The sequence below is a fragment of the Apteryx rowi genome, unplaced genomic scaffold (genome assembly GCF_003343035.1).
Source record: "Apteryx rowi isolate R43461 unplaced genomic scaffold, aptRow1 scaffold_607, whole genome shotgun sequence".
Classification (NCBI taxonomy): Eukaryota; Metazoa; Chordata; class Aves; order Apterygiformes; family Apterygidae; genus Apteryx; species Apteryx rowi.
Window position 1 is genome coordinate 32,068 of NW_020450880.1, and position 10,588 is coordinate 42,655.

Consider the following 10,588-nt stretch of genomic DNA (forward strand, 5'->3'; position numbering starts at 1 on the left):
GAGATCTATGTGTAGAATAAAAGTAACTGTACTACTGGGTAATGAGGTTACTGCTAGGGGATGGTGGTGATTTCTATTCTTGTTTTGCTGAAGACATGGGCAACGCTGGATGAATGAGAAATACAAGCCGTATTACAAAGAGTGTCTACTGCACTAAGTTTCAGTTGCTGATTTCCAAGATGATAGAGTTCAGACTCTTATTGTATACAGCATGCACTTAAAAGGTAGCATGAAACCAGAAGTTTTAACGTTTTTCGCTTAGCAGGTGTTTCTTTGATTCTTGAATTACTTAGCTGGGAAGTTGACAGGACTTTTCTACTCCTCGTTTCCCGTTAGTAATACTGAAAATTTGGATTGGTGGTGACAGAGAACYTCTGATATGCACGTTTAAAAAATAGCTTATTTTATCAAATCTAAGTGATTAGAATTTCACCAAATTATGACTCTTGATGAGCTTTGTCTTTGCCTTGGAGTTCATATTTTAGATCTCTTTCAGAAGCAACAAAACCACTTTCGGGTGAACTTTGTGCAGCAAAAGCTATATTTGTGGTGCCTGTCTTGCTTGTTGGTGAATTGTTTGCAACAAATTGCCTGAACTTAGGCCTTAATTCAGGTGATTGATAGTGTTCAAATTAATGCTGTATTGGATAATTAGAATTTGAGAAGCTCACTTGGGATGTTTGTTACCTAATGGGAAGTACAGTAAATAGCCTGCAGCATGTTACTAAGCTTTATTTTTTAGAACAAAACTTCCAGTGCTGGTGCTCACAAATACATATTTAAAACTTGTTTCTGTAAAACAAGCTTAAAAATAGCTTTTTCCAAGATAACTTCTTGTCATTAAACTTCCTTTACTAGACTATTTAGTCTATATAAAGAAATGGAAGGTATTTTCTAAAGAAGTAAATTATTGACAAAATTCAATTCATGCAATTGTATCCAGCTTCCTTAACTGATGAACAGAGTAAACAGTGAGTATAATGCACAAATTGAAGAAAAGCATACCTAGAAAAAAAAACTCTTAGCTTTTGACCCTGGATTAGTGTTATAAGTATGTATTTTCTCTAAGCACTATAATTGCAAATATTAAAGACAGATTTATGTGCTTTGAGAATAGTAATGGTATGCCATTGTAGAGGTTACTTGTCGGAGGACACCGGAGTGGGAGGCAGGCCCGGAGAACGATCATACTCATATTGAGACTCCGTCGTTACTCCRGGCCCGGAGAGGGCGGGGGAAGGAGGTGCAACATGGCGCTGCCCGCAGTGCTGCTGCGCGGGGCCCGGGGCGGACCCGCCGGTCTCCAGAGCCACCTGTCGTGGCTCCTGCTGGGAGCCCTGGGCATGGCCCCCCCGGGCCCCCACCCCCAGCGCGGCCTCGCGGTCGAGGCTAAGAAGACCTACGTGCGGGACAAGCCCCACGTCAACGTGGGCACCATCGGGCACGTGGACCATGGCAAGACCACGCTGACCGCTGCCATCACCAAGATCCTGTCGGAGTCGGGCAGCGCCCAGTTCAAGCGCTACGAGGAGATCGACAACGCGCCGGAGGAGCGGGCCCGTGGCATCACCATCAACGCGGCCCATGTGGAGTACGCCACCGCCAACCACCACTACGCCCACACCGACTGCCCCGGCCACGCTGACTATGTCAAGAACATGATCACAGGCACGGCCCCTCTCGACGGCTGCATCCTGGTGGTGGCCGCAACCGACGGGCAAATGCCGCAGACCCGGGAGCACTTGCTGCTGGCCAAGCAGGTGGGGGTGCAGCACATGGTGGTGTACGTGAACAAGGCGGATGCGGTGCCAGACCAGGAGGTGCTGGATCTGGTGGAGCTCGAGGTCCGGGAGCTGCTCACCGAGTTCGGCTACGACGGGGAGAGGACGCCCGTCATTGTGGGCTCCGCCCTCTGCGCCCTGGAGCAGCGGGAGCCCGAGCTGGGGCTGAACTCGGTGCTGAAGCTGCTGGAGGCCATCGACACCCACATCCCGCTGCCCGTCCGCGACCTCGACAAGCCCTTCCTGCTGCCTGTCGAGTTCGTCCACTCCATCCCTGGCCGCGGCACAGTGGTGACGGGGACACTGGAGCGCCGCAAGGGCGACGAGTGCGAGTTCCTGGGCTACAACCGCAACCTGCGGACGGTGGTGACAGGCATCGAGATGTTCCACAAGAGCCTGGAGCGGGCGGAGGCCGGGGACAACCTGGGGGCGCTGCTGCGGGGGCTCAAGCGGGAGGACGTGCGCCGCGGCATGGTCATGGGCAAGCCCGGCTCGCTGCAGGCACACCAGAAGGTGGAGGCGCAGGTTTACATCCTCGGCCTCCAGGAGGGGGGGCGGCACAAGCCCTTCGTGGCGCACTACATGCCCGTGATGTTCTCCCACACCTGGGACATCACCTGCCGCGTGCTGCTGCTGCCGGAGAAGGAGATGGTGATGCCGGGCGAGGACACGCAGCTGAGCCTCATCCTGCGGCAGCCCATGGTGCTGGAGCAGGGCCAGCGCTTCACCCTGTGCGACGGCTCCCACACCATTGGCACCGGCGTCGTCACCAAGACGCTGCAGCTGGGCCCCGAGGACGAGCCCATCAACTGGGGGTAGCACACGGCCCCCACGGGGGCCACGGGCGGGAGGCGGCAGCCGGCCACGGATGGGGGGCCCCAGGCACCAGCGTGGTGGACGGGAGGGAACCGCTGTGACGGATGGGGGGCGCCGCACAGCTGGCGGTGGATGGGGGGCGACGTGCGGCCCCCGCCGGTTAATAAAGGTCTGGAAACACGGAAAAAAAAAAAATGGGGGGGAAACGCTGCCGGCATCTTTGCCAGCTCCATCCCAGAAGGCGGAAGTTTCCTCAGAGCCGACCGGTCCGAGCTCTGAGGCAAACGCGGAAGTGCACCCGGAGAACGATCATACTCATATTGAGACTCCGTCGTTACTCCGGGCCCACCTCCCACTCCGGCGTCCTCCGACAGTTACTGTGGAGTCAAAATAATGAAGCAGAATCACACTAAAAAAAGCAACTAATAGGCCTGTATACAGAGAGATATTAGAGGAATATCCATTAAACTGGTTAATTAGAAAAGCGATAACACTTGTATGAGTCCATGTAGGCAGTTACCTGTTTACTTTCTAAATAATTTATTATTGTGGATTCTGATGACCTGAGTGGTAGAAGAATGCAGCCTGTGCAGTGCTGTTGTCCAGCTGTTGTCTTTTCCTGGGAAGAGATAGGTCTAGGTATTTAAGCACTGAATGGATGGAGAGAGGCTGGGCTGCTGTGGTGAGGTTATTCTTTGCCCTCTCACTGTTCCTTCTGCAGACTTCTGGTACTCTTCCTTCTTTAGTGTGGAGGGAATTGGTACTACTAGTATTATTTGATCATTATATGTATTTCTGTAGTGACTTAGAGCCCCAGTCATGAAGTACATTGTCAGGTATGGATAAAAGAAGAATAGAAAGGCAGACACTACCCATGGAGATCTTACAGTGGAACTACTAGTGAACAGTGTTAGCAGAGGGGTTTAGTTGTCCAAGACAATATTATTTGACATGCTAATGTGGGGCTTTAGTAGATCTTTGGCCTAACTAGTGTCAAGGTATTTTTTTCATGGCCTAAAGGAATAATTCCAAAGGAAAAGATTACCATGATACTTCTGTATTGAAATTGTTTAGGSAAGATGCTACGAAGTCTGACTTGCAGTGAGTCTTGTTAAAGAGCTTTTGTTGTCCACCACAGCAATTTTGGAGCATATTGTTCAGTTTGCAGAATGTCCTCACTTAGAAACCTATTCACAGCCAACTGAAATCAATTAGAGAATTCTCACAGTTTCACTATACATTAAGATTCAACCTTAATTGTTAACTGAGAATATGTACTACTGGATTTTCTTATAGATCCAAGCTAAGAAGAGAACTTTGAGCAGAATCTCAGAAACTTAAGCTGGCATTAATTCTTTTTCCAGCATCATGCTTTGGCATAGAAATGGTAACATGAGTGAATTACTCCTCAGAACAGTAATTCTGAACATCATAGGACTGTTGTATTCTTCATGAAATGATTTTTCTATTTGGAAACCCCATCACTTATGGTTTTCATTTCTAAAATTATTAGTTTTGGAGCTATCCCTAAGTGTTTTTCTTTTCAGGTGCAATCATTTCTGTATAATTAATATCACCCCCCTCTAAGTACACATATATACAACATATATTATTCTTCATGAAAAAAAAAACAAAATTGTGGACTTATATGAATTTTGCAAAATTTTAGAATCCATAGTTATCCATTCCAAACAGCAGCTGTGCATGGAAAATACTTTATGTAGTTTAGCTGTATACCTTGTTTGAATGCTCAAGATCATGGTTTGCATATGATGCTCAAGTATATACTGCTATACAGAATACCCCAAAAGAATGTTTTATTCTYGTCTCAAAGCAATATTTTATATCTCCTGTTAAGTTTGGTCCTATATACTGGTGGCAACAGGGTTGATACAAATCTTTTAAGTGTCTCATGGCCTGACTTGCAAAGTGTTCAATRCCTCAGTTCTTGTGGAGGAAGTTAAAAGGAAAAGTATAGCGCACTTTGAATAAAAATGCCTTTAAATATGCAAATGATTTCCTTGTTCCTGATCTCCATAGCTACATTCTTGCATGCCTGCACTCTTCCAAAGGCAAGGTTCTTTAAAAAAAAAAAAGAAATCACAGTACTTCTAATTTTTATATGTTTACTGCAGTGCAATACATTGCACTCTTTTCCTTTATTTCATACCACGGAAGATGTTAAATGCTAATATATGGGTATATGTGCGTTTGCTAATGAAATTAATGAAAAATAAACTTGGAATTACTAAGAAGTAGAAGAATAATGTGCATATGCATATTTGCACAGGATCAAGGAGGAAGAGCCTAGCCAAATATCTAAAGAGTGGAAATCCTYGTTTACTTTTGCCTAAGCATACCCCAAGTACCTTACTGAATCAGAAAGCATGTATCTCAATTGTTCATCTTGTATAACACAGAGATCATTTCATAGAACTTCCAAGAAGAAGCCACATGAATTTAAGGATTCCCACTGGGAGCCTATAATCAAAGGCCTAAACCTTTTTGAAGTGTTTGAGTGCTTTCAATTTCTATGCAGTTATTATAAAGTAATAGGCATTCAGGTCATTCAGGACCCAAAAGGCATTAAATGATGATGTCCCAGTAAGAATATAGCAATTTACATGACATTTATCATGGAGGTTATATGAAACTACCTCTGTGCTGAAAGAGTTTAAAAGGTGAGGTTCCTTGTTCTTTTTAGTACAAGCTTATTTCATAGAGTTCATTTTGGTACTTGAAAGAAAATGTTTTCTTAGAGAATTGTGAAGACCTTAACACTAATAGAACTCTTCTGAACAATTCTCAGTGTATAATTAAAAAACCCTAAAATTAATCAGACATTATCATTTGTTTCTATTTCTATTCATACAGACACTATTTTTCATCTGACTGGAATCTCTTGTCTATGTACATGTTGTATTCTCTTTTAAAGGGTCTTTTGATCTGAAGAAGCCATATATTATAAATTCATTTGCTGCAGAGTGCAATGCGAAAGTATATGTACCATGGTTTACATGACATCATGCAGATAGATTGCAACCTCAGTGGCATATGATGGGATAATTCAGAACATCTAATACTGTAAGGTAAATGGTAATGGTTGTATTTTGTAGAGGATATTAATAAGCTTGGTGAAGAGTTACTACAGAAATGGAATTACTCATTATATTCATGTGCTAAGAGGATAGTAACAAGATGATTAAGGTACATTTTCACAACTTTAGAAACAGAGGCTAAGATGGCTGCCCACAGTCTAATTAAGTGTAAATCTGGTTGTTTGCTTTGGAAAATTAGGGTAGTCTGGATGCAAATTCGAGCTATGTCATTCCATAGTGTGCCACTTGCAACAGAAACAGGCATTTTGGGGGTTTATGTGTACTAGCACTTTTAGCAGCTTCTTAGAGTGAAGCCTGAAGGTGACCTTCAGGAATGCATCTAAGATGTACCACCTTCTAATCCAAGGGATTACACTAGAGGCAGACCCAAAATAAACCCCCTGAATGCCATCGGGTCCTTGGTACCGAGTGCTTTGCTCTACAGCTCTCTCTCACTATCTTTGATGATGCTATCCAGTTCGTCTTACAGGTTCAGATGGATTATGACATACCATAATTACTACCTTTTTCAGCACCTCTCTTTTTTTTCTACTGAATAATTACCATAAACTTTGTCTCAAATTAATGGTTGTTATTAATATTCAGGTTAATTTTGTGTATTAGCTGACTTCAAAGGAGAGAAAAATTTAAATTATTTAACTATATCAAAATAAACAATAAAGACATTTAAGTGAAGCAAATATTGAAGAATTTGACTGTTATATGCAATTTTTTATAAGATTAGTGCAAGAAGATATTTTTCAGCCAAAATACATCTTGTGGAACATGTGAATTAATTTTACCAAAAAACTCTAAAAATCTTGTCTGCTTCATCAAACTGGTCCTAATTACTTAAAAAATGCTGAACGTATGTCACAGTCCAGGTGCTCTGTTTCCACATTTTCAAAATTAAATGTCTTAGGTTTCCATGTGTTGCTTTCTGTGCGTGTGCAGTGACTCTACATATTTATGGCCCATATGTTAGTTATTGGGCAGCAGAGTTCTTTGCTTCTTTGTTAAACATTCAGTAGTAATAAGTAATTGAGACAGCTATAATTTGTTTGTAACTATTCTTGATAGTTTCAGTCAAATCATTAGCAGTCAGTCCTTGTCCTCTCGCCAATCTCAGAACAGATAGGATAAGAAATGATGGAACTGAAAAGTGAATTTTGTTTCCATTTCTTCAGGGATGGAAGGAAGTGATGTAGGGAATTACCACAACCTTGCTGTTGCTTCCCTACCAGCTTTGTGGCTAAATACTGGACTTCAATAGCTAAGGCTGACAAAGTGAATCTCATTGGTATGAAATTCACATACAACTGAAATACGCTACAGTACTACTGTATGTCAGCAGAACCAAAAGCAAAATATGCCAGCATAATGCCAGATACTTTTTTTTTTTTGAGGCTTTTATACCTGAGAATATCAGTGGTACCAGCTTGTAACTGCCTTGTGAGACAAGACTATAGAGTACTGTGCTCTACAATACTAGCACAGAACTTCTTCCAAAATCTTAATTGTTTTTTCCCTTGCTGTTCCCACAATCACTTTTAAGTCTTCTCCTAAGGGGAAAACAGGATGGTGTATGGAAGACACATTGCAAATCTAAGCCTCTAGTTACTGCCAGTGAGTGCTCTTGTAACAGAGTTGCTTTGGAATTCTTTCAAAGATAAGATTTTCAGCACAGCTGTTTCCAGATAAAACACATTTCTTTTGTAAAGAATCTCTGTTATTCTCCTGTTACAAATATTGGGATGAGTTGCAATATTAACATATTATATATCATGGTAATAAATTAATAACTCATTAAACAAAGTCACTATATTTTTCTTTGGGGTATTTTAGAAATGGTTATGGAGAAAGAAGAATGCAGTGGCCCAGCCTCTGTAACAAAGACCCTTGGCCTGAATGCATTCTAGAGATTACTACAGAATGAGACATTTTTATTTAAATTTATTTTAACTTTATTTAAAATTAAATCAAAAAATGAAAGATCTTGATATATATTACAYAGCTATTAATAAAATAATATTAAAGGTCACATTATTTATGAGTATGGAACCAAAATACCCATGATATTTTCCAAAAACCCCATACATCAATAGCATTCATGTTATACAACCACTCCCCATTCTACACTAGGTACAACTATTTYTTCTGTATCATGTGGGCAGTCATTTCAGGAACCAGTTCTCCCCGATAGCCACTTAGTTGAAAGCTGCTCTTAATTGTTGTTACTGATTTGGATATTTTCTTGGTCACAGCAGTTTCACTGCTTCAGCCAGAAAAATAATAAAAAAGAGACTCCAGCAAACAGATGGGTCAGAAAAATACCTGGAGAAAGGAATACAGAAGATGAGAAGAGAAAACTTATTGCCATATGTTGTAAAGTATACAATATACTTCTATTTGTGATAGGGAAAATCTTATAAAAAGAAAAAAAAATCCTCCAAACCTCCAGGATAAATTCCTCAGCAGTGAGATGAAATTGAATAGCAGATGTATTAAGAGAATGAACAGTAATTCTGAGACCCTTTGTACAGTGCAAAAGGGTAGTCTGTCCCCATTTAGGCACCTAACATGARCCAGCCAGCCTTATTTGATTATGGAATTTAGCTGGAAAGTGGAAAGATGGTTTCTATATATCCTTTTAGTAGTTGATCTGTCTTTTCCTCCCTCTCCCTTTCTCTAACCTTCTCTTGCCCCCACCTCAGTCCTGGGAAATTGCTTTCTGTGTTTTCCCCTTTCCTTGCTTCAGATAGTTCCTCACTAATCATACTACTACTGTGGGCTTTCATGCTCTGTGCTTTGAAGAGCTGGCTGAGTTTCAGCCAGGAGGCTGAAGGAGAAAAGCTTGCTCCATGGCAGGCCCTGGAGCAGAGAGGTGGTTGGTTTGCTAGATCAGGTGGCTGGCTTTGGCTTGTGTTAGGCTGTAAGGGAAAGAGCTTGAAAGAGCCTGCTGAGGGCTGCTGTTCAACGGTACCAGTTGCTGTTGGGGAAAGCGTAGCTGTTCCTTGAACTGCTTTGTGGTTTGTTTGATGTTGGAAGGGTACCCACAGGGGAGGTTACTTTGTTCTCCCTCTRTACTGGCCATACCTTCCAGGGAAATAGAAGTTTGAAGTGAAGATGAGGTGCTTCATGGCTAACTGGAACACAATCTGGAAGTATAACCTAAGTATCCAGGTTCCCACTGCCATATGTAGGGAGACCTGAGGGCTGCTGTAGGGATCTTGAAATCTAAAGAATGGAGGAAAGAATAAAGAAATAGAAACTACCTAAAGTTAGAGTGCTGAGTGGAAGTTGCCTAGCACTATGGGAATGCTGTGAACTGGGGCATCTTAAATCTGCTGTTGATGGGCTTTTGCTGCATTCTTGGATGCTGTGGAGGCTCTACTGAGGCTTCATATGCTGAAACTACACTTGGAAAAGAAGTGCCTTATTGCATGTCTTGCAAAAGAATTGTGCTTTTAACAAGATGTAACTTTTCCTTTTTCTCTATAACTACTGCTTCTTAGTCTTCTTGAAGGATGTAGAAAATCAAAATTTTATTTCTCCTTCACCTCATATGATTCACCGCAGGATCCCAGAAAAATATTTTAAATATCAAAATATATATGTGACTTCAATGAAGGGTGTGTTCTGCTGGGGTTTGTTTGTTTGTTTTGTAGACTGGCTTTAGAAAAAGAAAGAAAAAAGATGGATGCACCCTTTAGCTCTTCAGTTAAACCATGGCATGGTATTTGAGATTAAGTGACTGAATGAGCAAAACATGGATTTCTGCTAGCCTCACAGTGTTTATGCAGTTTCATCAGCCCACAAGAGAATGTCAATGCACTGAATATTGCATGTTCCCTTTATCCTGGGTCTCACCTTGGAGCTGTATAAATGAAGAAACTGTGATTTCCATAGGCCCCTTAAGAAATACAGATGTTTTCCCCATTTCTACTTCCTTCATAGCCTTCAAGATAACACTTCAGGTACATGATTTTGAGTCCTGGGAATTGAGCTTGCTATGCAGAAACCTACTGGTTTCCAAAATGAATTTTTCCTTTTGCACAGAATCTGAAGATCTGCTCTCATCTCTTCTATACAGTTATATAGCCTTTGTTACCATCCTGCTGTGGATGTGTCCTGGGTATCTTCTCAGTTAATCTGGCCAGTTAGAGTTGAAGAGCCGATGGCTTGGAAAAGCTTAATTAGGTAAAAGGTATGTAGCAGCTTCAACAAGGAAATTATATTTGTTCCTTTAGGAACATTGCAGTTCATGGTCAGACATGATGATGCAAGCAATAATGAGCAAAACATGGATTTCTGCTAGCCTCACAATGTTTGTTGACAATACTGTGGGTAAACCTCTAGCACTCCTTCTTGGAAATCGTCATACTCGCATGCCTCTCTCAAGTGCCTGTACACAAATGCATGTAGCATGGAGAATAAACAGGAGGAAATAGAGATATGTGTACAGCTGCAAGTCTATGATCTCATTGCAATTATGGACACTAGGTGAGATTGCTTGCATGAATGGAATGCTGCAATAGATGGCTGTAGGAAGGACAGGCCAGGAAGGTGAGGATGAGGAGTCGCTCTTTATGTGAGAGAGCCGCTGGAATGTATGGAGCCTAAGGGAGGAYGATGGGCTGACTGAGAGCTTATGGGTAAGGATGAAGGGACAAACTAACATGGGTGACACTGTTGTGGGTATTTGCTATAGAGCAGCTGATCAGGAAGAAGTAGTAGATGAGGCCTTCTACAGACAGCTGGAAGTAGCCTCATGTTTGCAGGCCTTGGTCCTCATGGGCGACTTCAACCACCCTGATATCTGCTGGAGGGACAACACAGCAGGGCACAAGCAATCAAGAGGTTCCTGGAGAGCACTGATGATAACTTCCTGAA

At 42.3% G+C, this 10,588-nt stretch overlaps 1 pseudogene; it reads left to right on the plus strand.

Moving 5' to 3' along the window:
* The first annotated feature begins 1,235 nt into the window (after positions 1-1,235).
* On the plus strand, positions 1,236-2,600 carry LOC112974507 (annotated as a pseudogene).
* The last annotated feature ends 7,988 nt before the right edge of the window (positions 2,601-10,588 follow it).